This window comes from Canis lupus, chromosome 25 (genome assembly GCF_048164855.1).
Source record: "Canis lupus baileyi chromosome 25, mCanLup2.hap1, whole genome shotgun sequence".
Taxonomy (NCBI): Eukaryota; Metazoa; Chordata; class Mammalia; order Carnivora; family Canidae; genus Canis; species Canis lupus.
Window position 1 is genome coordinate 17,305,356 of NC_132862.1, and position 27,984 is coordinate 17,333,339.

Here is a 27,984-nt window from a genome sequence, read left to right on the forward strand (position 1 = left end):
CGATGCAGGACTCACAACCTGAGCCAAAGGCAGACGTTCAGCCACTGAGCCAGCCGGGCACCCCTGGAGCCTACTTAAAAAAAAATTGGTGACACAATCCATGACACATTCTCGGCCTCACACATACACACACACACACACACACACTCCACAATTAATCCACCTGCCCATCCTCTAAGTGATAGCTTCAAAATATACCCAGAATCTAACCACTTCTTACCACCTGCACTGTTACTCTAGCCCAAGCCACCATCGCCTATAGCCTGGATTATTACAGCAGCATCCTAATTAACTCCTCCAGTTCCATCCTTGCTCCTTGAGGTCTGTTCTCAACAGAGAGCCAGATCCATCCTTTGAAAAGGAAGTCAGGTCATGTCACTGCCCCACTGAATACCCTCCAGTAGCACCTCCACCCACCATGCCTTCCAATCACATGCCTGGCGCCTTCTCTGGCTTCCATTCCTGCTACTTTCTCCCTTCAATAATACCTTTTCCAATGCACTGGACTCACCATGTTGCTGCCATCTTGCTGTTTTCAAACACATTTGCTGTTTCCCAGCTTGCTATACCACCAGCCTGGAATGGTCTTCCCTCGGAAAATGAACACCACTAAATCCCTCATTTCGCTTGATTTTGTCAAATGCTTTTTCTGCATCAATTAAGAAGATCAAGTGGTTTTCCTGCTTCATTCTGTTAATCTGGTATATGACAGTGATCAATTTTTGTATGTTGAATCATCCCTGCATTCCAGGGATCAATCCCACTTAGTCATCATGTGTAATCCTCTTACTAGGCTGCTGAATTCGGTTCTCTGGTATTTTGTTGCAGATTTTTACCCCTCCTCTCTTCTAAGTCCGCTCAGATGCTAACATCTCCACAAGGTCTGACCACCGTACTTGAAATTGCAATGCTTTCTTTCCCTGCTCTGCTTTTCTCCACAGGCATTCATCACTTATTTTGCTTATTGAACTAAAATGAGCAGAAGGACTCTCCATGAGGACAGGGATTTGTCTCCTTTTCTTTTTCCCACTAATTGAGGCCTAATTCACATGCACTGAAATGCACAAATCTCAAGCAAACAGTCTGATGAGAGGTGTTGGGTTTTGGGGTGGTTTTTTTTTTTTTTTTTAAGATTTAATTTTTAAGGAATCTCCACACCCAACATGGGCCTGGAACTTACAACCCCGAGATCAAGATTCAAATGCTGTACCAACTGAGCCAGTCAGGTGCCTCTGATAGAGTTTTGACAAATGTATGCATGCATGTACCCACACCTGTCAAGATGCAGAACATTCCCTTTGCCCCCAGAAAGTCCCTCCTGCCCCTTCTCAGCCAATCTCATCCATCCATCCACCCATCTCAGCAACCACTGTTTGGATGTCTGTTCACCATTTGTTTGTATTATTTGTTCTAGAGTTTCTCATAAATGGAATTACACAGTGTGTACTCTTTTGTATCTGGCTTCTTTTGCTTAGCATTATGTTTTGGAGATTCACCATGTTATTGCTGATAGTGGTACCTTACTCTTTGCTGTCTTTCCGTAGCCTTCCATTGTGTGAACAGACTTTACCTCTTTTTCTGCTTATTGAAATTTCTGTTGTTTCCAGTTTGGGGTTATTACAGATAAAGCCATGAAGCAGCTTAAACATTCTTGTAGGACTTTTCTTGTGGTTATATGTTTTCATTTCTCACCTAGGAAATACCTAGTAAATACCTAGGAGTGGAATTGCTGGACTATAGGGTAGGTGATGGGGTTCAGGGCAAACTGCCCCAGGACATTCCACTTTGGCATGTAGATTATTTCCAGCTGAAGACAACAAAGCCCAACAGACTCAAAAAGAGTTTCTGACCTCCCCCTTAACTGACTAAAAGAATTTAGATAGGGAGCCTGTACCAGAAAGAGAGCTATTCCCAGAGAGAAATTTTTACATCAGAAAGACTTATCTGCTGAGGCACCTGGGTTGCTGGGTGGTTAAGCATCTACCTTTTGCTCAGGTCATGATCTCAGGATCCTGGGATCCAGTCCCACATCGGGCTCCCCACAGGCAGCCTGCTTCTCCCTCTCCTATATCTCTGCCTCTCTGAATGAATAAATAAATGAAATCTTAAAAAAAAAAAAAAAAAGGAAAGAAAGAAAGATTTATCTGCATAGCATGGCAAACATTTATTTATCAAACATTTGCTCTTCCCATCCCCCTGTGAATTGTCTTCCTTCCCCTTGAAACCCTAGACCCCAGACTGATATGAAATCATACAGAAAAGTTTTGGGACAGCAAACAAGTGTTGAATTCTACGGCCAGTCACGACCTAAGCTTAAAGTAGATGCTTAACTGACTGAGCCATGCAGGTGCCCCTAAACCAAGTTGAGTTTTTTTTTTTTTTTTTTATGATAGTCACATAGAGAGAGAGGCAGAGACACAGGCAGAGGGAGAAGCAGGCTCCATGCAGGGAGCCCGACGTGGGATTCAATCCCGGGTCTCCAGGATCGCGCCCTGGGCCAAAGGCAGGCGCCAAACCGCTGCGCCACCCAGGGATCCCGATTTTTTTTTTTTTTTTAAGAAAGTTTTTTTTTTTTTTTTAAGATTTTATTTATTTATTCCTGAGAGACAGAGAGAGAGAGGCAGAGACACAGGCATTGGGAGAAGAAGGCTCCATGCAGGGAGCCCGACGTGGGACTCGATCCCGGGATCCCAGGATCACACCCTGGGCGGAAGGCAGGCGCTTAAACCGCTGAGCCACCCAGGTTGCCCCCAAGCTGATTTTTAATGTTTCATTTGTTTAAAACAAAAATGGCCCTGCAGCAGCACTGAGCCTTTGCCAATTTTCTCATCAGCAAAATCTTTTTTCAAATGAAATATACCCCAGAACCTAAAAAGGTGTGGTGGGCCCCTTCTCCCAGCTGACTTGGTGCCTCCCCCCCTGGAAGGAGACCTTTGCTTGTCCCACATAAAATTGGGAATCAAAATACTTGCAGTTCCAAGTACCCCATGGCAGTGCTTCTCAAACCAGGACATGCATACCAACCAACCTAGGAATCTTGTTAAACATCCGATTCTGGTTCAGGTCAAGGAGGTACCTATTTCTTTCTTTGCTCCTTTCTTTCAAGATTTTATTTGAGAGAGAGAGAGAGCACAAGTGGGGTGGGAGGGGCAGAAGGAGAGAGAGAAGCAGACTCTCCACCGAGCAAATTGCTCAATGCGAGGCTCAATCCCAGGACCCCGAGATCATGACCTCAACTGAAGGCAGACTCTCAACCACTGAGCCACCCAGGTGCCCCTGAAAGTCTGCATTTCTCACAGGTCCTCCAGGAAGGCAGTGCCATCAGTGGGTATCACCGAAAAAGAGTTTTAAATTACACACGCACTCTCCTCAACACATGTTTAGGTACAGAATCCTCAGAATGGAATCTGGGAGCTATAATTTTTAAAGCTCCCAATGCCAGTTCTATTTACAAACACAATTCCAGAACCATGTGTTCCAAACTCCCTTGGTGATAAGACCCATCTGAGACACTTGATTAAATTCCAGTTCCCAGACTCTGGCCTAGAGATGACGACCTAAAATGGTGTGTGGGATGCAACCCAGGAATCTGTCTATTTTATAAAAGACACAGCTGCGTAGGAGACCAAAAGTTTGACAGTGGACTTCAAACATAATTTTAAAGCCACTCTATTCTGCGTTCCAGCTCTCAGATTTCTTCATTCTTTCATTCATGTGAAATCCCTGTTAACTTCTGAATGATCTCCTCCAGGTCTTGATAAGCTGCTCTGTTTCTTTATCTTGACCTTAATCAGACTTTCCAGGGGTGTTTCTAAAAGGAACTCAAGCATTCCCCCAGAGGGCAGTTTAGAAAGTTTAATTATTGTTTACATAGGAAAAAAAAATAACCCAAGAATTTTAGCATGACCTTTTATTAGAGAATGCCTGGCATGAGAACTCTCAAGAGGAGCAGTCAGTTTAGAAGAAGAGTGGAATGCTTTATAGGACGTTAGCAAGGGGAGTCTGCCAAAATTCAGGTGGCTTTGGAAATAGAGAGGAATTGTTCTGGAGGCTCAGCAGCCATACCTTGAGCAATCTGGATTTTACCTAGAGTGATGATGGGCAGGATCAGATGGGGCTAAAGTCCTGTACAGGAGGGATGGAGCAGAAAGCTACTGGACAGACACCTGCCAGGTCCTCGGAGGAAAATGTCCAGCCTTTCAGGGTCTTGAAATCTCTCATCTTGGTCAACAGGGATCTCTAATTTCATATCTTGGTTTGACCATCTTAGCTTGTTTAGTTCACGAGATCTACATGACTCCTGAAGATTGCTATCCCGGACTCTGGTAGGAATGAGCATCAAGGCTCCCTGTGCCTTTTACCTTTGTGGTTAAATTCCAGTCATTTGTCAAGTGAGTGGTAGCACAAAGGGGACAATAGGGAATGACTATGGAGACAAGTATTAGCATGAGATTTATCTGAAGGTCTTGAACAGTGCCTCTAAGTCCTGTTCATAACGGCTCTTAGGGTCTGTGTGTTTATACCCCCCTCCAAATCCATATGTTCGAACCCTAATTCCCTGTGTTGATGGTATTTGGAGATGAGGCCTTTGGGAATCAATTATGGCATCAGTGTGGAGCCCTCATGATGGGATTTGTGCCCTTATAAGAAGAGACAGAAGAGAGTTTGCTTCTCTCTGCTCACCACCATGTGAAGGTGGCCATGCGTAAAACAGGAAGAGGAACTTGACCAAGAGCCTAACCATGTGGCACCCTAATCTTAGACTTCCACTCTCCAGAACTGTGAGAAACACGTGTTTGCTATTTAAGCCACCCAGCCTATGGTATTTTATTAATTCTGAACTGGACCACCTGGGGTTAGGAGGGAAAACCAATCTCATCCTCATCCTAAGCCTATAGAGAAATGAAATTTGATATTAACGGTTTTGTGTAACATTTTCTTTGTTCATCCTCCTTCGTTACCCAAAGTATCAAATATTAGAGAAGGAAACTTTATTTATTTTTAGCAATAAAAGCTTTAAACTAGGGGCAACTGAGTGGCTCAGTCAGTTAAGCATCTGACTCTTGACCTCAGCTCAGTCTCGGCCTCAGGGTTGTGAATTCAAGCCTAGATTGGGCTCCATGCTAGGCATGGAGCTGGGCATTGTTTCCAAGGTCTTGGGTAGAAGCTATTCATGGCTAGCCACCTACTGGGTACATTGAGGCCCTTGAAAAAATGATCTTCACAATGTCCTCTGTTTCTTTCTTTTTTTTTTTTTTTAAGATTTTATTTATTTACTCATGAGAGACACAGAGAGAGACACAGAGACACAGGCAGAGGGAGAAGCAGGCTCCCTGCAGGGAGCCCGATGCGAGACTCCATCCCAGGACCCCGGGATCACACCCTGAGCTAAAGGCAGATGCTCTACCACTGAGCCACCCGGCCATCCCAATGTCTTCTCTTTCTGATAGAGTTCTTCTTGATACTGTTGGAGAACAGTCTTACATTGATATGATTTTCAATATGCCAAGTCTCTAAGATGAAGGTTATGAAGGGATTCTTGTGGTTTATCTTTTTTTTTTTTTTAAGGTTTGATTTATTTATTTATTTAGAGAGAGCTTGAGAGCATGAGTGGGGAGAGGGGCAGAGGGAGGAGAGAGAATCTCCAGTAGACTCCCTGATGAGTGTAGAGCCCAGCATAGGGCCCAACCTTCTGACCCTGAGATTACAACCTGAGCCGAAATCAGGAGCTGGGCACTCAACCAACTTAGCCCCAGGTGCCCCAGCTTATCTTTTGGATTTGATTGGAGAACATACTTTGTATGATTTTAATACTTTTAAACCTATTGAGACTTGTTTTTTCACTTAATATATTATCTATCCTGGAGAATGTTCCTGTGTACTTGAGAAGCACATGTATTCTGCTCTCATTGGATGTAGGGTTCTATCAATGTCTGTTAAATCTAGTTGATTTGCAGTTTCTCTTCTGTTTCCTTGTTGATCTTCCACCTAGTTCTAATTATTGAAAGTGGGGCATTAAAGTCTCCACTTTTTTTTTAAGATTTTATTTATCTATTCATGAGAGACAGAGACAGAGAAAGGCAGAGACATAGGCAGAGGGAGAAGCAGGCTCCATGCAGGGAGCTGATGTGGGACTTGATCCCAGGACACCCTGAGCCGAAGGCAGACACTTAACTGCTGAGCCACCCAGGTGTCCCAGAGTCTCCACTTATTAAATTTTCTACACCTCCTTTCAGTTCTGTCGGTTTTTGCTTGATGTATTTTGTGGCTTCATTATTAAGTGTGTATATAATTATAATACATTCTTGATGGATTGGCCCTTTTGTCATCATATAATGTCCTTTGTTTCTCATAACTATTTTTGTCTTAATTGTCCGTTTTGTCTAATATTGTTTTAGCCACTCCAGCTATCTTCTGTTTACTCTTTTCATGGAATATAGTTTTCCATTCTTTACTTTCAAGTGATTTATGTCTTTGAATCTAAAGTGAGTCTCGTGGAGACAGGATATACTTAGATCATGTGGGATTTTTTTAGTTCACTCTGCTCATCTCTGCCTTCTAATTGGAGTTTTAATCCATTTATACTGTGCATATACTGATAAGGAAGGATTTCTCCCAATTTGCTACTTGTGTTCTGTCTCGTGTCTCTTTTGTTCTTTCATCCTTCTATCACTGCCTTCCTTTGTGTAAAGTAAATATTTTCTTGTGTACCATTTTAATCCCCTTGTTATTTGTTGTAATATATATTTTTTGAATAACAGTAGTCCCCCTCTTATCCAGGATTTCATTTTCCATGATTTCAGTTACCTGTGGTCAATCTTGGCACATGTTTTTTATTGTTGTTGTTGCTTTTTAAGATTTTATTTATTTATTCACGAGAGACAGGGAGAGAGAGGCAGAGACACAGGCAGAGGGAGAAGCAGGTTCCATGCAGAGACCCCGATGTGGGACTTGATCCCAGGACTTCAGGATCAGGCCCTGAGCCAAAGGCAGATGCTCAACCACTGAGCCACCCAGGCGCACCTTGGCACATGTTTTGAAGACAAAATCCTTGTCCTAATGGAGTCCTCTTTCTCATGGAGGAGACAGGTAATGAAGACATAAAGGCATATGTCAACTATTGATAGTTTCTAAGAAAAAAGGATGTCTAGGTGGCTCAATTAAGCATCTGCCTTCAGCTCAAGTCCTGGGATGGAGCCCTTTGTTGGGCTTCTTGTTCAGTGGGGAGCCTGCTTCTCCCTCTCCCTCTGCCCTTCTCTCTACTCATGCTTATTCTCTCTGTCCACTCTCTCTCTCTCTCAAATAAATAAGATCTTTAAATTTTTCTTTTTTCTTTTTTTTTAAAGATTTTTATTTATTCATTTGACAGAGGGGGGGTGGCACAAAGGGGGAGAGTCAGGCATAGGGAAAGGGAGAAGCAGACTCCCCACCAGGAAGAAAGCTTGATGCAGGGCTCCATCCCAGGACCCTGGCATCATGACCTGAGCCAAAGGCAGCTACTCTACCAGTTGAGCCACCCAAGTACCTCTAAAAAAATTTTCTAAGAAAAAAGCAGAATAAAAGGATTAGAGAAAAATGTGTTAAAGTGTAATATGCAATAATGTTTCCTTTTTTTAAGATTTATTTATTTATTCATGAGAGACACAGACTGAGAGAGAGAGGCAGAGACATAGGCAGATGGAGAAGCAGGCTCCTCGCAGGGAGCCTGATGCAGGACTCGAACCCAGATCCCAGGCTCACAACCTGAGCAGAAGGCAGGCACCCAACCACTGAGCCACCCAGGCATTCCACAATAATGTTTCATAGGAAGGGTCAAGGAAGTAAAAAGATGTCAGAACAAATGTTTCATAAGTTACACAGGATGGGGGATGTCTAGGTGGCTCAGTAGTTGAGCACCTGCCTTCAGCCCAGGGTATGATCCTGAAGTTCCGGGATCGAGTCCCACAGGCTCCCTGCATGGAGCCTGCTTCTCTCTCTGCCTGTGTCTCTGCCTCTCTCTATCTGTGTGTCTCTCATGAATAAATAAATAAAATCTTTTAAAAATTAAAAAAAAAATAGTTACCTGGGAGAAAAATAAATGTATGTACAAATTGCTTTTCTCCTCAGAACAAAGCCAAAGTCCTTACAATGAGTTTTAAGGCCACCACTGCACCTCTGAGATCACCCCCAACTCTCCTCCCCTGGCCCTGTTGAGGATTTAGTCACCCTGGCCTTCCTCCTGCTCCTCCCATGAGCTAAGCTAGCATTCCCACTGCCCTTTTGCTCCCCACCCAGACAGCTAAGATTCCCCCTTGCTTCCATCAGAGCTCTGCTCTGGGTCACCTTGTCCTAGGGTCTCTTCGACCATCCCATATAAGATGACACTGCCACGCCCACCCCAGCATTCCCCAACCCTCCCCTATTTTTTCCCCCAACATTTTTATTACCATCTGACAAACCATATGGCTTCCTTATCTAATTTTCCAACTGCTTGTGTCCCCGCTAAAATATAAGCTCCACAAAGACAGGGACTTTGTTTTGCTTACAACACTGAGAACGTTGAATGGCACATCACAGGCACCCAGCAAATATTTATGGAATGAGTGAATATGTAGCAAAGAAGTAACAGAGACAGTGTATGAATTTAGAAAAAGGAGCTGTTATTGTGAAAAGGTTCAGGCCAGAGAAGACAACACGAACAGTAACAGCTGAGCGGACGTGCTGTGGTCACACTACCCACCAGATAATGTTCTCAGTCCTTTACTTAAATCGTCTCTTTCAAGCTTCAAGATAAGTCTAGAATGTAGGAACTATTATGACTTCTGTTTTACAGGTAATGAAATGGAGGCCCAGAGAGGTTAGATAACATGCTCGAGGGCTCAGAAATGATTCGCAAGGAAGCTGGGATGGCAAAGTCTGGTTCTGGAGCTGTTCCCTTATAAGCTGTGCACCAGGCTCTATTCCCTTAGCCTTCCAGGATTTAGACTTGGTAATGAGAAAGGAGAAAGATATTTCAAGCACAGAGTGAAAGGCAAGAATTTACATGTTTTTTTCTGGAGTGAATAAAGAGCATTCACGGATGCCAGGGAGTGGGAGATGAAATTAGGATAAGGTGGGGGCCAGTTGGTAGAGGGTCTCAATGGCCTGGCTTAGAAGCTTAGATTCCATTAGTAATTTTAATGGGGAATCAATCATGGCAGGTGGGTGATCAGAGGAGTAACAAAATGAAGATGGCAATTTAGTTCCTGTCAACATGTTAATGGCCTCTGAAAATAAAGTACACAAAATAAGGACCATTGGGAAAGATAAAGGAAAAGCTTTCTCATCACCAAGCTCAAACTACTGTGTTTTAATTATGCGTTGTAAAAAGATGGTAAGACAGCCAGGTATCACCAACTTTCCCTGTCTGCAAAAGACAGATGTACAAGTCAATAATTAGCCATTGTTAGCAGTGATGATACAATCATGACCTAGTATCACCCATGTCCTTCATTTCATGTCCTTTACATAAAGTATTTCGTTTAATCTATGCAGAACATGATGCTCAGTTCTAGAATCTTAGGCTGTTATAATAACAGAAAAGAAACTTTCATGTCACCCACATATGTCAATTTTTTTCTACAACATCTGAAGATGACTGGAGTCACTAGACTCTAGTGCCCTGCCTATTGAGCCATGTCTGCCTCTGTAGCAGCATCTCACAGTCTGTCCCCAACCCTCAGCCCACAGTGATCCTTGGGAGCTGAACGTTGGGGACAGCGCCAGTGCTCCTTTGATGAAATCAACACATATGGCACTGACGTTTTTTGAATTTGCTAGTCCATGTCCCTCAGGGGCCTACTGCGAACATAGAAACCTCGTGTATGATGGCTAATGATAACCATTAGAGAGATCGCCCCAACCAGCTCACTCGTCAACAACACTCTGCTGAGAATCTGCTAGGGGCAGACACTGTGGGAGAAATGAAAATGGGTAAGACTTGGTCCTTGCCTTTAACAGTGACCTTGATTAAGTAACTTAGCCTCTCTTTGCTTCAAAGTTCTGTTCTTGCCCATAAAATGAGACAGTGAGAGGTACCTGCATCATAGGGCTGTGGTGAGGATTAAATGAACCAATGCGGGGACGCCTGGGTGGCTGAGTCAGTTAAGCCTCTGACTTCACCAAACCTCTGACTTCAGCTCACATCATGATTTTGGGGTCCTGGGATGGAGTCCTGAGTCCAGGACTGCCCTGCTTCTCCCTCTCCCTCTGCCCCTCCCTGCTTGTGCTTTCTCTGTCTCTCTAATAAATAAATAATCAAAAAAATATTATATGAGTCAATGCATACAAGCTTCTTAAAGCCTGACCATAAGAAATACTCAATAAGTGTTTATAGTAATAATAATTATTTAAACTACCAATGAGTATTATATCCCTACATGAATCAATCAGCTAAAATTTTTTTTTTTTTTTTTTTTTTTTTTTAATTTTTATTTATTTATGATAGTCACAGAGAGAGAGAGAGAGGCAGAGACACAGGCAGAGGGAGAAGCAGGCTCCATGCACCGGGAGCCCAATGTGGGATTCGATCCCGTGTCTCCAGGATCGTGCCCTGGGCCAAAGGCAGGTGCCAAACCGCTGCGCCACCCAGGGATCCCAATCAGCTAAAATTTTTATAAACTCACCACCTGAAGTCCTTGTCTGTTTGTTATTTCAGGAGTTGGAGTATATCTTTACACAATAACATTGTAATAAATGATTCTTAGTTCCCAGGCCCTCAAACAAAAGGCTCATTATGCCATGCTAGTTTAAAAACAAATTTAAGACTATTCTATTGTAATAACAGAAAATAAATGGAACAATGATTAAAAATATAATCAGTAGCTTTTTATTTATCTTGAAAGTTGGCACCTGAAGAAAAAGAGTAGAGTTTTAAAAGGATCTAAAGGGGGACGCCTGGGTGGCTTAGTGGTTGAGCCTCTGCCTTCCCTCAGGGTGTGATTCTGGAGTCCCAGGATCGAGTCCCACATCGGGCTCCCTGCACAGAGCCTGCTTCTCCCTCTGCCTGTGCGTGTGTCTCTCTCTCTGTGTCTCTCATGAATAAACAAACAAAATCTTAAAAAAAAAAAAAAGTCATTAAAGAGTGACTTTGTAAGAAAATAAAATAAAAGGATCTAAAGGAAAATAAATAAATATTTTAAAAATAAAAAATAAATAAAAGGATGAAAAGGAATGTGGAAACGTGTGACAAGAGGAAGAGAAGCATCTAGGTACTTAAAAGTTTTTAGGGGTTGACACTTCAGTTTTTTTAGAAACTCTTATTTTATTCACTACTTATATGGCTTTTGTTTTCAGCCACTATTAAAAGTAGTTTTGCAGGGTGCCTGGGGGGCACAGTTAGGCATTGCACTCTTGGTTTCAGCTCAGGTCAGGATCTCAGGGTGGTGAAATGGAGCCCCTCCCCACCCCACCCCCACCCCGACCCTCAGCCTAGGGGCTCAGCGGGGAGCCCACTTGGGATTCTCTCTCCCTCTGCCCCTCCCCCCATGCCCTGTCTCTCTCAAATACATAAATATTAAAAAAAAAAAAAAGTGGTTTTGCACCTGTACACGGAATTAGGGACAGAAGAGGACCAAAAGAAGCTATATTTTTCTTAAAACTATGTGTATACATGTGGGAGGAAAAAACTGTCTGGAATGGAACTAAGTTCTTCATTAAGAAATAAGGGCAAGCGGGATCCCTGGGTGGCACAGCGGTTTGGCGCCTGCCTTTGGACCAGGGCGCGATCCTGGAGACCCGGGATCGAGTCCCACGTCGGGCTCCCGGTGCATGGAGCCTGCTTCTCCCTCTGCCTGTGTCTCTGCCTCTCTCTCTCTCTGTGTGACTATCATAAATAAATTTTTAAAAAAATTAAAAAAAAAAAAAGAAATAAGGGCAAGCTAGTTGGCCCCAAAAAGAAAAAAAAGTATATTGCAGCAGTTCTTGACTTTCATAATTTCAACCCCTGCACGTTTCAAACCTGCACTGCTACACAGTAAATATTGGAACCCACCGAATGAGGAAGTTGAGCCCCTCTGCAGAGGTTTCTAACAGCCAGCAGCACAGTGTGCCGTCTTTGCTTGGTGCTGTTTGCCATGTGATTTAATACCCTGTTTTGTTTTCCATTATTTTAATTTTAAAAATGTGAAAAAAAAAAAAAAGCGGGGCGCCTGGGTGGCTCAGTGGGTTGAATGACTCACTCTTGATTTCTTTGGATCATGATCTCAGGATCCTGGTGCCCCTCGCTCCACCCAGCCCCACGGAGTCGGCTTGAGATCCCCTCCCTCTGCTCGCTCTCTCTCTCAATAAATACGTAAATACATACATACATGCATAAAATCTTTTTTTTTTTTTTCAAAAATAAAAAAGAAATGCTGTACATAGGTAGGTACAAGTGGAAAGAGATGGGCAAGCCCAAAGCGAGCAGCACGCGCGCCTGATGGGTCGCCCGGGTGGCCACCAGGGGGCGCCCTCGGCCCGTAACTGCCTGGCAAGCGGCGCTGCGAGCGGGGAAGGGCCGTTTCCAGGGCAGTTGCAGTAGGAAAAACCACCAACCTGCTGTTTCATGCATTCATTCAGCTGAGATTTTTACAAACTAGTATTTGTAACCTAGAGACTGCCAGAGATTCAGGGTGTGATTAGGGGTTCACTGTGTCACTAAGATACCTTGTTTATGTGTTTTTAAAATGTAGTCTTGGGAGTAGTTGACTTCTCCATTCTCTCAAGAGCCTGTAGAATTATTCCAGTTCTGGCTTGGCCCTGTAACTTCTATCTGCCCGAGTAGATAATCTTATCTCTTTGAACTCTGAAACACCAAATCTAAGAATCTGACCTTAGATTTTTATCTCTTTAAATGAGATAAATGGGAGACACCAGTGGCTCAGTTGGCTAAGCGGTTACCTTCCGCTCAGGTCATGATGCTGGCATCCTGGGACCAAGCCCCAGGGGGGGATCCTTGCTCAGGGAAGTCTGCTTCTCCCTCTGCCTCTGCCTCTCCCCCCTGCTCCTGCAGCTCTCTGTCAGATAAGTAATTAAATCTTTAAAATAAATAAACGGTTTGCACTTACATTTATTTGCATAAGTAGTGCTATTTATGTCAAGACAAGACTCAGATTCTAGACCAAACCAAACCCCCAGTCAAGGAAATGGCAGTCATCCAACCCCACTCAGTTTCCATGGCTCTGCCTGTCGTGAAGGCATGTACTGTTGCTGCATGATGGGTACGGGGCCCCTTTCTCTTGCATTCGTACTGTTCAGTAGTTTGCTTTTCCCTTTCAGCTATTTCCTCTTGCTGACGATCTGCTTTTTTAAGGCCTCAGTACTTTAAACCACTTAAAGGACAGCTGAGCTGCGTGAGAGATTGTGGCTGGTAAGCTTAGGTGGCCACTAAGGTAGGGCTTCCTTGGAGCAGAAAGCAGGCGGGGACCTCACATTCCAGAGTCTGGTCCTTCTTGCCACACAGTCCAAAAACCAACTGTGGCAGGGCATGATGGTTGAGTCTTATACTACCACATTCCCAAGCGGTTGTTGCATGAAAAACAATAAGTTGCAATTTATTAAATCATAATGAACAACTAGGGCATAGAAGTAATGGTGGAGGCACACTGTTAAATGGAAAGAGCTCTGGAGTTATTAAAGTTGGGTTACTGAAGTTATTTTAACAGATGGCAGGGGATCCCGGGGTGGCTCAGCAGTTTGGCGCCTGCCTTTGGCTCAGGGTGTGAACCTGGAGACCCGGGATCGAGTCCCACGTCGGGCTCCCAGCGTGGAGCCTGCTTCTCTCTCTGCCTGTGTCTCTGCCTGCCTCTCTCTCTGTCTTTCATGAATGAATAAATTAAAAAAAAAAAATCTTAAAAAAAAAAAAAACAGATGGCTGCCTAATCTATTAAGTGTGAGTTTTGTTGGGTGATTTCCCAGTGGGTACATTATTTCCAGGTATGGGGAATACCTTTTCCTGTAATATCCCATATATTACAATATGAGTGTGCCTTACTTTGTACTCACCATACTGTATATTCCTGAACTCTCAGGGTCTTAACACTATAAAGGTTCCTTTCTCATGTATTCCTGGTCAGAGGGTTCAGCAGGCAGTTGTTCTCTAAGCAGCAAATTAGGGATGGGTGCTCCTTCTTCTATGTGCTTCTGTCATCCTGGAACCTTACTTTCGAGCCATGCACATGGAAAACAAGCCAGCCTGAAAGATGGTGAGAGGTATTTTATGCAAGTGATGCTGGGAACTGTAGTCTTCTTCAAGAGCTCAAAAGGAAAATGAAATGGAACACATGAAACTGGCTTTGCCACAATTATTAATCATTATTTCTCACCAAAGGAACTTTCTGTAAATATCAATTTCATCTTTCTGTTTCAATTTTACCTTTCGGATTCTGTAAAATTTCTAGGACTTTTTTCTCTTTTTTTTTTTAGTTAATTAGTTTGTTTAATATTGACGTACATAAACACGTCAATATTTACTTTATCTCTATACCCAATGTAGGGCTTGAACTCATGACCCCCCACATCAAGAGTCACATGCTCTTCTGATTGAGCCAGCCAGGCATTCCCTCCAATTCTGTAAATTTTTTTTTTTAAGATTGTATTTATTTGGGATCCCTGGGTGGCGCAGCGGTTTGGCGCCTGCCTTTGGCCCAGGGCGCGATCCTGGAGACCGGGGATCGAATCCCACGTCGGGCTCCCGGTGCATGGAGCCTGCTTCTCTCTCTCTCTGCCTGTGTCTCTGCCTCTCTCTCTCTCTGTAACTATCATAAATAAATTAAAAAAAAAATTAAAAAAAAAAAAAGATTGTATTTATTTACTCATGAGAGACACAGAGAGACAGAGAGGCAGAGACACAGGCAGAGGGAGAAGCAGGCTCCATGCAGGGAGCCCAACGTGGGACTCGACCCCGGGACTCCAGGATCATGCCCTGGGCTGAAGGCAGACGCTCAACCGCTGAGCCACCCGGGCTGCCCTAAAATTTCTAATAACAGAGGAGTTAAGTAGAACTTTTGCCTCCTTGTGACATTATCAAAAACATTTTAACCTGCATAAGCATTTTAATCTGTGTAAGATTTTACTTAACCTGGAAGAAATAAACCACTGACCATAGATGAAGATCACTGACCCTACTACCTCTCACCCCACCATTCTCTCCCTTAGACTTTAAACCATGTTATGGTTAGAACCTAAAAGTCACATGTAGGTTCTTGCTTCTCCGCAGTTGCAAAGCCTTAACCCTCCTATACATAACAAAGAACATTAACTAGAATAATGGGGACACCCGGGTGGCTCAGCAGTTGAGCCTTGGCCTTTGGCCCAGGGCACAATCCTGGAGTTCCAAGATCCAGTCCCAAGATCCAGTCCCAAGATGGAGTCCCACATCAGGCTCCCCTGCAGGGAGCCTGCTTCTCCCTCTGCCTGTGTCTCTGCCTCTCTCATGAATAAATAAATAAAATCTTAAAAAAACTAGAATAATGTTTCCAAATTCCCGACAGATCTTGTCTTTGGGATTTAGGCATGAGAAATCAGAGTTCCCAGGAATTCAGAAATCTTTAGTTTTTAAAACACTCCCAACATTGGTCCTACTCTTTATTCATTGTGATGGATATCTGATACAAATTCTTTTTAACATTTATTTATTTGAGAGAAAGACAGAGGTGGGAAGGGTCAGAGAATCCTGAAGCAGACTCCCTGTTGAGCGTGGAGCCTTGCAATTCAGGCTACATCCCAGGACCCTGAGATCATAACCTGAGCGGAGAAATGAAGAGTCGGCCGCCTAACCAACTGAGCTACCCAGGCACCCCTATATCTGACATAAATTTAATAATCAATTGACATTGAGTCTAGTAGTATTTCAAAAAACTGTAGCCTATAGGCAGTAGTCAAACACTGAAGAACCACAAGTGAACACATTAGTATTTGAATAATGTGACATTGAGATCTCTAATAGCACTACCCAAATCACATTGGAAATTGCCAACTTAAGCATTCATTTTGCTTCCCAAATGTGTTATCTCTATGACACCACTCATAGGATTCGAATAACATATACCATGTACATAAACATGTCAATATTTACTTTATTTGCACAGATGACTTCCCATTAGCAGCAGATAGGGCCGTGAATACACACAATAACATGGCAACAACTACAAGCAATGTTGACCATTAAACCGTGACCACCTCTAAGTGCTGACGTCAACCCTCATCTCCATACGTCAGCAAAACCTTCCCAAGAAAAGCTGGAAAGCAATTCTGACTCAGATGCAGTGAATCAGGACAAGCTCTTGCATCAGGGCTCACTGCAGTCACCTGTTTGCCAGCTTGCTCCCATTGACTGCCAGGCTCCTACTCTGAGGTTGACCTTTTTTTTTTTTTTAAGATTTTATTTATTTATTCGTGAGAGACAGAGAGAGAGGCAGAGACACAGGCAGAGGGAGAAGCAGGCTCCATGCAGGAAGCCCGATGTGGGACTCGATCCCGGGACTCCAGGATCACGCCCTGGGTTGAAGGCAGACACTCAACCGCTGAGCCACCCGGGCGTCCCAGGGCTGACCTTTGGAAGAGTCTTTTGCCTCTTATCCTCTTCCCAGTATTTATTGACTAGTTCCTATTCACTTTTTTAGTCCTCCCAAATCCGAATACTCATCCCCATCAGGACCCTTCCTTCTCACAGTCCCCATTCACGTTTTCCTGCCTACACACTGCTAGGGAGCCTTGTCCCCCTGCTTAACAATTAGATCTGAGGACTGCTAGCGCTTACTGATGTCCAGGTGACACACTCATGGTGATAACTCACCTCACCTGTGGGGGCCTTCATGGGCAATACGTGCATATATATCTTACTTAAATCTGCACACTGAGATAAAATAGTTTATATGTCATCTTCATCTCATGATGTCTCTGAGAGGCTAAGAAAACGGCAGATGTTATTTCTTCTTTCTCTTAAGATGAGAAAAACTAATGCATATGGAAAGTGTGATGAATTTGAATGTCTCAGGACTGCCTGCCTTCGGCCCAGGGTGTGATCCCAGAGTCCCAGGATCGAGTCCCACGTCAGGCTCCCTGCATGGAGCCTGCTTCTCCCTCTACCCATGTCTCTGCCTCTCTCTCTCTCTCTCTCTGTGTGTGTGTGTGTCTCATGTATAAATAGATAAAATATTTTATTTATTTATTTTTAAAGATTTTATTTATTTATTCATAGAGAGAGAGGCAGAGACACAGGCAGAGGGAGAAGCAGGCATCATACAGAGAGCCTGACGTGGGACTCGATCCAGGGTCTCCAGGATCACGCCCTGGGCTGCAGGCGGCGCTAAACCCCTGCACCACTGGGGCTGCCCTAGATAAAATATTTTAAAAATTAAATGTCTCAACATGTAATAGGGCTGGACTCGGACTAATGTTTCCTTTTTATTCTTTGAACAGATATTTGAATGCCTACTGTGTGCTAGGCACTTAATGCAACTTTTTTCCCCCATTGCTCTGTACTCCCTAGGAGGGAATGCACTTATAGTAACAGAAAAGAGTAGCTTTCTATCATTACCATATTTCAACCAGATTTTCTTAAATTTTTTTAAAGGTTTTATTTATTTATTGAGAGAGAGACAAAGCATGTGAGCATGAGTGGAGGAGAAGGAGAGGAAGAGTAGAGGGAGAGGGAGAAGCAGAAGAAGCAGACTCTCCACTGAGCAGGGAGCTTGACATGGGGCTCGATCCCAGGACTCCAGGATTGGAACCTGAGCTGAAGGCAGATGCTTAACCAACTGAGCCACATATTAACCCTGAACCACATATTTTTAACAAGAAGTTACAGAGGTAGACTGAGTTGTTTGAATGTTCTGTGGAAAGCACTAATCATGAGGGCACCTGGGTGGCATCTGCCTTCAGCTCAGGTCGTGATCTCAGAGTCCTGGGATTGAGACCCACATCAGGCCCCCTGCAGGGAGCCTGCTTCTCCCTCTGCCTATGTCTCTGCCTCTCTTTCTGGGTCTCTCATGAATAAATAAAATCTTAAAAAAAAACACTAATCATGTCTGATGACTTTCATTAATTGTTTCTTAATAATTGAAGCACAGGGCAGCCCCAGTGGCACAGCGGTTTAGCGCCGCCTGCAGCCCAGGGCGTGATCCTGGAGACCCTGGATCGAGTCCCACGTCAGGCTCTCTGTATGATGCCTGCTTCTCCCTCTGCCTGTGTCTCTGCCTCTCTCTCTCTCTATGAATAAATAAATAAAATCTTTAAAAAAAATAATTGAAGCACAGAGCTAATTCACCCATCTTCACTTGGAGATCTTTCCAGTTGGTAAAATGCCTTCGGTTAAATGTCCTCTAATATTATCCTCACAATTTTCTGAAGGAACAGGGCCAGGAATATCCTCATTATATAGATGAAAGATGAAGATGGGAGTATAAAATGTGATTCAAGGACAAATCTACTCTTTGGCTCTTAATAGATTGGAATAGTATCTGAAGAACCCAGCTGGGAGTCAGGAATGTGGCAAGAAAGGGGTTGTGATGAAATATCCCCAAATTTAATTTTATTCAACCAACGAACTATGACAGCTAAATAAACCTTGCAGTTTCATTGAGAAGCTGACCTCAGTTTTTGACGATACATACAGGTTTAGACTGGTTGCATTTGTGGCTTCAAGCTAGCAGCACTTTAGTAGTAGTAATAGTAATAGTAGTATTTTAATTCCAGTATAGTTAACATACAGTGTTATATTAGTTTTAGGTGTACAGTATAGCAATTCAACAATTTCATATATCAAGACAAGTATACTTCCAAGGCACTTGGGTGGCTCAGTCAGTCAGTTAAGTGTCTGCCTTAGGCTCAGGTCATGATCTCAGGATTCTGGGATCGAGCCCTGTATTGGGCTCTCTGATCCTCAAGGAGCCTGCTTCTTTTTTTTCTTTTTTTTAAGATTTTATTTATTTATTCATGATAGTCACACAGAGAGAGAGAGAGAGAGAGAGAGAGAGGCAGAGACACAGGCAGAGGGAGAAGCAGGCTCCATGCACCGGGAGCCCGACGTGGGATTCGATCCTGGGTCTCCAGGATCGTGCCCTGGGCCAAAGGCAGGCGCTAAACCGCTGCGCCACCCAGGGATCCAAGGAGCCTGCTTCTCCTTCTCCCTCTGCTTCTCCTCTTTGTCAAGTAAATAAATAGAATCAGGAAAAAAAAAAAAAAAAAAAAAGACACGTATACTCCCACTCTCCATCACCTATTTCACCCATCCCTCCACCCACCTCCCCTCAAATAACCCTCTGTTTGTTCTCTATAGTTAAAGTTTGTTTTTGGTTTGTCTTTTTTTTTTTTTTTCTCCTCTGTTAATTTGTTTTGTTTCTTAAATTCTACATATGAGTGAAATCATATGGATTTGTCTTGACTGACTTATTTCTCTTAACATAATATTCTCTAGCTCCATCCACATCATTGCAAATGGCAAGATTTCATTCTTTTTTTTAAATGAATGAATAATATTCACCTTCTTTATTGATAAGTAGTTGGGCTGCTTCCCTAATTTGGCTATTATAAATAATGCTGCTATAAACATAGGAGTGTATCTATCCCATAGAATTAGTGTTTTGTATTCTTTGGTAAATACCCAGTATGTGATTACTGGATCAATGGGTAGTTCTAGTTCTTTTTTTTTTTTTTTTTTTTTTTTTTTACCAACTTCCTACTGCCCTTTATGGCAACTACACCAGTTTGCATTCCCACCAACAGTGCATGAAGGTTCCTTTTCTCTACATCTTCACTAACCTTTGTTTCTTTTCTGTTTTAGACATTCTGACACGCATGAAGTGGTATCTCATTGTGGTTTTGATTTGCATTTCCCTGATGAATAGTGATGTTGAGCATCTTTTCATGTGTCTGTTGGCCATCTGGAGGTCTTCTTTGGAGAAATGTCTGTTCATGTCTTCTGCCTATCTTTAATTGGATTATTTGTGTTTTTTTTGCTGTTGAGTTCTATGAGTTCTCCATATATTTTGGATACTAACCTTTTATCAGATATGTCATTTGCAAATATTTTCTCCCATTCCATAGGTCGTCTTTTAGTTTTACTGGTTGTTTCTTTTGCTGTGCAAATTTTTAAATTTTTATGTAGTCCCAATAGTTTACTTTTGCTTTTGTTTCCCTCACTTCAGGAGACAGATCTAGAAAACTATCGCTATGGCCAATGTCAGAGAAATTACTGCTTGTACTCTCTTCTGGGATTTTTATGGTTTCAGGTCTCACATCTAAGTTCTTAATCCATGCTGAGTTTATTTTTGTGTATAATATAAGAAAGTGGTCCAGTTTCATTCTTTTGCATGTAGCTGTCCAGTTTGCCCAACACCATTTGTTGAAGAGATTTCTTTTTCCCATTGCATATTCTCGCCTCCTTTGTCAAAGATTAATTGACCATATAGTTGTGAGTTTATTTCTGAACTTTCTATTATGTTCTACTCATCTATGTGTTTATTTTTGTGCCAGTACCATATTGTTTTGATTGCTACAACTTTGTAATATAACTTGAAGCCTTGGGATTGTAATGCTTCCAGTTTTGTTTTACTTTTTCAGGACTGCTTTGGCTATTTGAGGTATTTTGTGGTTCCATATGAATTTTGGGTTTGTTCTAGCTCTGTGAAAAATGCAGTTGGGATTTTGACAGGGATTGCATTAAATGTATAGAGTGCTTTGGGTAGCATAGACATTTTAACAGTATTTCTCCTACCAATCCATGAGCATGGAATGTCTTTCCATTTGTATTCTTCAATTCTTTCATCAAAGTTTTATCATTTTCAGAGTACAGATCTTTCACCTTAACTTAGACTGTTTATTCCTAAGAATGTTATTATTAAAAAAAAAGAATGTTATTATTTTTGATGCAATTTTAGCTAGTAGCACTTTTAACTGTGTTTCTTTTGTATTTATACTACAGGGAAGCATCCCAATAGTTCTGGTTCAGCTGCCCAAAGTTGCCCAGTAATCAGTTGTGATTATCTACACAGAACATGCAGGTAGTTAACTTCTGTGGCTAGCAAACCAAAAAGCAGCTGGGGTGATACTGACTTGCCATTGGGGGGCAGCACAGTGTAGTGGTTGGGAGTTTGTGACACTGAACTGACAGCTTGGGTTCAAAATCTGATTTCATTATTTACAGTGGTATGATTTAAACAATGTAGTTACTGCCCCTGTGATTCCAGCTCCTCACCAGTAAATGGATAATGGCACCAGCCTCAAGGTTGTTGTGAAGATAGAGGGTGTTATGAAGATGAAGGGTGGCATATATGCCACCCCAAAATAGGTGCTTTGGCATAAGGATTACTTTGAGCTAAAGGCACTTAAAAACAAGGTAGGGTCAAGAATAGCACTCTCTCTCCTTTTTCTTCCTAATGGCAGAAGATAAAACCCCCATATTGGAGATTTTCTCCCTATAGCAAAATGAAAGCAACTTTTTTATCATCAAGGGCAGGGAGTTGGAGGCATGAGAATTCAGTACAAACAGACCTCATTCAAATAATTCTTATCTTCATTTAGCCTCCCCATATATTTAGCTGCTTTTCTACAATTGCTTCTTTTTGTTCAACTTGGTATAAAGGCATATTTAGATTTTGCCACTTCTTTGGATCTTCATTTCCTTGTAAGGACTCCCATGTCACATAAATCTTATGTTAAATAACTGTATGCTTTTCTCCTGCTAATCTGTCTTTGTCAAATTAATTTTCAAGCCCAGATGAAAAGTCTTAGAGGAGAGAGGTAAGTTTTTGCCTCCCCTACATGGATTAAATAAGATAACAATGTATCTGAAACATTTCAGTACAGAATAAATGTTTACTATTATCTACCAAATATGTCTATATACAAGGATATAAATGCAAAGCAAATGATCTGGAAGGAAGCACACACAACTGGAAATAGTGGTTATTCTAGGGAAGTGAGATTTTGGGGGAAAGAGTCCAGAATTACGGGTGACTTTTTTATTTACTCTGTATATTTACTCTGTATATTTCTGAATTTTAGTTTTCTACAATGAGAATTTATTTATCAATGAATTATTTGTGGAACTTTAAAAGTGATATGCAGGGGGATCCCTAGGTGGCTCAGCGGTTTAGCACCTGCCTTTGGCCCGGGGCACAATCCTGGAGTCCTGGGATCGAGTCCAGCGTTGGGCTCCCGGCATGGAGCTTGCTTCTCCCTCCTCCTGTGTCTCTGCCTCTCTCTCTCTCTGTCTAAGTCTATAATAAATAAATAAATAAATAAATAAATAAATAAATAAATAAATAAATCTATCTTTAAAAAAAAGTGATATGCAGGTTATGAGTGGTCATTAAAGCACTGTTAGAAAACATCACATCATATACTAAAAATATCCATCATTTCAGTACATAATACATGTTTTGTATTTTCTAAAATAAACCGAAAATATCTAGAAAAAATACAAATGTGATTAAAAATCATATTGATTTTACCATAAGGGATTATTTTTACCATAAGGGATTATTGCTTTAGGAAATACCTAAAGCAGTGTCATAGAGACCTGCATTAATATGCTCAGTCACATCACTTCAAAAATCTCATGTAGTATAATCATAACGGAAGTCAAGCACATGACAATGTTATCCATTTTCACTACCACGTTGCAGAATACAGTGGTTATTGTCTTCATTTTGCCATGGTCACGCCATATATATTTGAATTTCTGCATCATAAACTTATATGCATGTGACACAAAGTGTTCTATACATGTCATTATGTCATTGGGGCCACAGCTATGAGTTGTTATATAGGACATTGTCTACAGATAATAAAAGAAAGTTTCAACAAAAGTAAAACTTTTAAATTTGGAGCCAATGTTCTGCCCATTAAACAAAATTTTTTGTGATTTCTGTGATTAGTGTTTGGGAATAATAGTAAGAATGATAATTTAGCTGTTTGAACAGTTTTCTCCTTCATCCCAAGGGCCCAAATGTAACATAAGAAGTAGACTGGGAAGAAATGCTTCTGGAGTCTCTTATTCAACAGATAGAATCTGAATATACCAACAGAAGTCTCTGTTGACATGTCTCCTCCATTTTTCGGTGTGTCAAGAAACTGCAGGGAGACTTTGGATTCCCGAGCTGGCAAATCTGAGTTGAAGATAACCAAGTTAGACCTCTTCAGTATGGTAAACCATTTACAGTATCCTAAAGGAAATAAAGCCTTTTCCAGAGGAATTTGAAGGGGAAGAAGGCAGGAGTAGGGGTGGAAGAATGGTTAAGAAGAAGAGAAAAAGGAGAGGAAAGTTCTAAGCAGACAGAAGCAAGCAATTTGCTTCTGGAAAGGCAGAAGCAAGACCCAGTAGAAGCTCATGCCATTACAAGATAGAACTACCAGGTGAGGCCTCAGGAAGCATCAAATCCATGCCTTAGGGAACTATAGGCTTGTGCTAAAGCCCACCAGCCCACTAGGTTCACACTTTTAATCATAAAAAGTAGGGTTCATTACTTGCTGTAGCAAAAATAACTATAAACCTTGGGAACTTGGTAGTATCTAGTAAGAAGGAATTAGAAGGGACTTACATTAGGATTGGGGTTTCTGTTAGATGATTTGGGGAATGGTTCGATAAACTGAAGATTGCTCTGGATTGGGTTCTGTCAGAAAGTGGGGGTATTTTAGTGATTGAGAATCTTGATTTTTATCAAGGAGGTGGCAGGGGTGGGATCAGGCTAATATTGTCATTGATAAAAAAACTACCAGTTGCTCATGTTAGCCAGGAGAGGGAGAGGGAGATGTTTGGTCCTTGCTGTGGTTCATACAAGTATCTTGTTGTTGTTGTTTTTTTAAGATTTTATTTATTTATTCATAGAAACACAGAGAGAGAATGAGAGGCAGAGACATAGGCAGAGGGAGAAGCAGGCTCCATGCAGAGAGCCTGACGTGGGACTTGATCCAGGGTCTCCAGGATCACGCCCTGGGCTGCAGGCAGCGCTAAACCGCTGCACCACTGGGGCTGCCCAAGGATCTTGTTTTTGTGCAAAAGGTACCACTGTGGTATGGGCTCTTTTTCGCATCACTCCAGGTCAGTCACAGAGGGACCTTACTAGACATGCTGCTGTGGGAAATGGTTTATGTTTGCTAAGTGGTAAACCAGTTCCCAGCTGTTGATGCCAGGTCAGTGCCTAGCTTACACTTGCCAGGATTTCTTTTTTCTTTTCACATGCTTCCTATCCATAGAAGGAGCATCCCCACGAAGCCATCCCCAAGGAAAGCCCATGGCATGGTGGTTAAATTCCAAGCTGTGGCCCTGGACCAACCTGACTTCGTGTCCCAACTCTGTCACTCATTGGCTATCTGACCTTGACTAAGTTATTTAACTTCTCTTTGCTTCAGTTTCCATTTTTGTAAAGCAGAACTAAAAATAATATCTAGCTTGTATGGAATTTGGGGAAATTAAATGAGATAACACATAGAAGCACTTAAAACAGTACCCAGCACATGATAAGCATTTAACTTAGATTATTTACCCTTTTCACCATTTGTCAGAGGTCGTCTTTTCTTGGTAAGCTGCAGTCATGCTGGAAACCCATTCAAGGGGCAAAAGAATAAAAGAATTTTTGATTTCTATAAACATCTATAGATAGAAGGAGTTCAGAAAAGGAGCTAATGGGTTGTCGTCCATTTCTGGTTTGACATACACACAAAAAAAATTCCAGACTTAGTAAGAGACTTGTATTCAAAAGGATTATGAAAAAAAAAAAAAAAGGATTATGGCAAGAGGGATGGGGGAAGGAATTATAGCAATAGGAGAATGCTGTGACCATAAGGTGTGCAAGCAGTTTGAGGGTCAGGTAAAAAGAGTTTTTCTGTTATAGAGAAGAGTGAACCAGGCAAAGAAGAACCCCTGGTGAAGGAGATGAAAGACTGCATGACTGGATGGTGGGTCAGAGAACGTTTGACCCTGAGCCCTGTCCATTATCACCACGGGCTGTATGCAAGCCTCAAGGGTGGGCCAAAGTTCATAGACCTGGAGGTAGAGAAGCTTAAGCAAAATTTGGTTAACAGCATTTTGTTGCAATTGGTCAATGGAGACAAGCAATTCAGCTAATCATTTATGAGGCTACAAAGGGAATTTTGAGTTTGTGCCCAGGCTTTTCACAGGTAAACAAGGGGACATCAGTGAGTCTTATCTAAATCCTATGGGGAAGGGTGGCTCTTTGCAGTAAGCCCTGTTCCAGAACAGAAAGGGTTGGGGATTTCTTAATTCCCGTTACTCTTTTCCAGGAAAACAGGGCTCAGGTCAAATTCAACATGTTTCCTATTGCTCAAATTGTTCTAGTTCAGATAAAAGACAAAATTTGGGCTTTAGTATGATCTGAGACATTCTAGATCCTTACACAGAGACACAGGTCTGTAAGGCAACAGGGTAGGTGAGAGGGCTCAATTATTTGTAATGCCCTTGGCAAACTGTTTGGAATCTACTCGCTTGTTGCACAGCTCGTGTGGCTCTTGTGTTTCTTCTGATCCACAAGACGATCCATGAGAAATAAAACTTAAAATGAGGCAACATCAGCCCAAATGCTGAAATGCACTTCAGTTCAACCCATACTGAGAGAACAGCTCTCTCCCCCCGGACACTTCGACACTTGGGCCTCGCCTCTGCCTTTAGCTCAGCATCGAAATGCTGCTCACTGGCCAGGCAGTGACTTCCCCTGCAGAGCTCCCCCTGCCTCTCCTAGATAGCTGCCTGTTTTCCTGTGCTGCTTACTTTGCTTCCCTTGGGAATGTAAACATTGCCCTTGCGAACCAGGGCTTTCTCGACCAATTTGCCCCTATAACATCTCCCCTCTCATTCTCCCCTTTTCATAGCCTTCTGTTTGCAGTGACATAGCTCGAGGGCTGATAATCCATTCTGCAGTAGAGCTGGGCCATCCTGCAATTTTCACAACTTGCTGTTATTTTTCTGGAAGCCAGCCTGGATCGAAGTGGACCCTGAGAGATGACAGTGGATCCTCAAGCCTGCTCCCACTCCCCATAAACATCTTTATTAAAGTGTTCCTGCCAGGTTCTGAGCAGTCAAGCTCTGATTTACTTTCCCTTTCAAGAGCCAAGGGAATAAAAGCTGTCAAGTGCCAGCTGATGATTTGAACTAATTCTGAGGATTTGTGGAAATGCTCAAAATCCAGAGTCAGGAGCAGCAGCCGCCTGACAACTACAACTGGAACCTGGCTGAAGCGTGTCTTCCTGTCTCCACTCACCCTTCCCTCTCTCCTGAAGAGACTCCTCCCTCCCCACCAGCCACTTCAGGAGCCAATGCCCTCTCCCCTTCTTAAAAACAGCACCCAAACTGCCTGTCCTGAAAGACAGACTGTGGACCACAGACTACTATACTGAGCAAGAACTGTGGTGGTGTCTAACCCAACTCCGTCCTTCTGTAAAATACTTGTCACCCCACATTTGGAAATCTAGCTCTACCCTCTTCCTTCACATCTTGGAAGATTCTAATTATGCATTTTCCTAGGAGCTGAAGGAAAGAAGTAGCTTTTCATCTGCTGGCTGCCTTCCTTCCCCTGGAGGCTGCTTCTCCTGAGAAAGATGGATGTGTGGTGGCACCTCAAAGGGGAAGTGACTAAACGTTTAGAAATATCCTTGCATCCAGAGCACTGAAACAAAGCCGAGGCAGTGTGAACCGCAGGTGTCTGAGACAACACTCAGACTCTCATTATATGGGGGGGAGGGGCAGGCCCAGTATTTAGTCAAACACCATAGCGTGGTAGGAGAATTCCTGCATGGGAACAGGAGACAGCCAGATGCGGTGTTTGGCAGCTGCATTCGGGACACTGTCCTCCTACTTACCCTCCCCGGATCTCAGTGTCTAACCTCTAGAAGAGGCTGACTCAGAGCCGGGATGGAACGCGGGGCCCAGCCTCAGCCCATCCGTGCATCCTCATCCTTTCCCCAAACACACCCCCACCTCACCCCAGGCCACGTGATTGGTTCAGAGGCTGACTCACCACCAAGATGGACTGTGTGGCCCAGCCTCAGCCCATCGGTGCATCCTCACCCTTCCCACCCCACCCCCGCCCAGGCCACAGGAGTGGTTCAGAAATGGGTGCAAGATCGGGGAGGTTACAGTCCTTGAATGCCAGGGCTTGTGCCTGGCCCCGTGAAAGAATTTCTCTCTTTCATTGAACTGGAACTCAAGAGGCCACAGGGCTGGAGCTACTATTGCCTCAACCAACTATGCAGAGCCTGAGAAAAGAACCAGCGCTCAACCAAGGGTCAGCCCAAGAAACGATAAATCTGTTCCTCCTTTGTCTTGTTTGGCCCTGGGTCGGGCTTCACCTGAAACCAATCCTCGATTCCATGTGCCAGTAAATTCCCCTTAGCCTTAATCTGATTCGACTTAGTGTCTACCACTTAGATACCTGAGTATCTGAGCAAATCAATATGCTTAACACATAGGAGGTGCTCCAGAAGGTTTTGGAATGAATTGATAAATCAAGTGTATGTTTATCTTTGATGTACCTTAGAGGTATCCATACACACTTCAGCCCTTCTCTGTTCCTTTCTTGAAGGAATTTCAAATTGCTTTGTATGTTTCAATTCAAAGTAGGCGAGCGGCCGATATTATTTTTGTTTGAGGATAAGCAGAACCTAAAATGGGGGGTGGGGGTGAGGTGAATGGGGCAAGAAGGAAGGACATATACCAGAGATGGTGAGGGTAAGAAAATCAGAGGTCTCCAAAGTGAGCACTTACCTTCTCAGAATAGAAGCAAAATTAAGAGTTGGATGCTCTGGAGGATCCCTGGATGGCTTGGTGGTTTAGCACTCGCCTTTGGCTCAGGGCATGATCCTGGAGTCCTCAGATCGAGTCCCATATCAGGCTCCCTGCATGGAGCCTGCTTCTCTCTCTGCCTGTGTGTATGTGTGTCTCATGGATAAATGAATAAAATCTTTTTTTTTTTAAAAAGGAGTTGGATGCTCTTTAAATGAAGTAATTCAGAAACAGCACAGACAATACAA

General features: G+C 42.8%; 1 long non-coding RNA gene across 2 annotated transcripts in view; it reads left to right on the forward strand.

Moving 5' to 3' along the window:
• Positions 1-27,984, forward strand: part of LOC140617298 (uncharacterized) — a 35,865-nt gene that overhangs the window by 4,562 nt on the left and 3,319 nt on the right. The window contains exons 1-2 of one of the 2 annotated variants that reach the window (XR_012017535.1): positions 21,701-21,738; positions 22,942-23,146. The exons of the other annotated variant lie outside the window; for it this stretch is intronic. This is a non-coding gene — a long non-coding RNA (uncharacterized lncRNA). Of the gene's footprint in view, positions 1-21,700; positions 21,739-22,941; positions 23,147-27,984 lie in introns of those variants that run through there. 2 annotated transcript variants of the gene reach the window in all.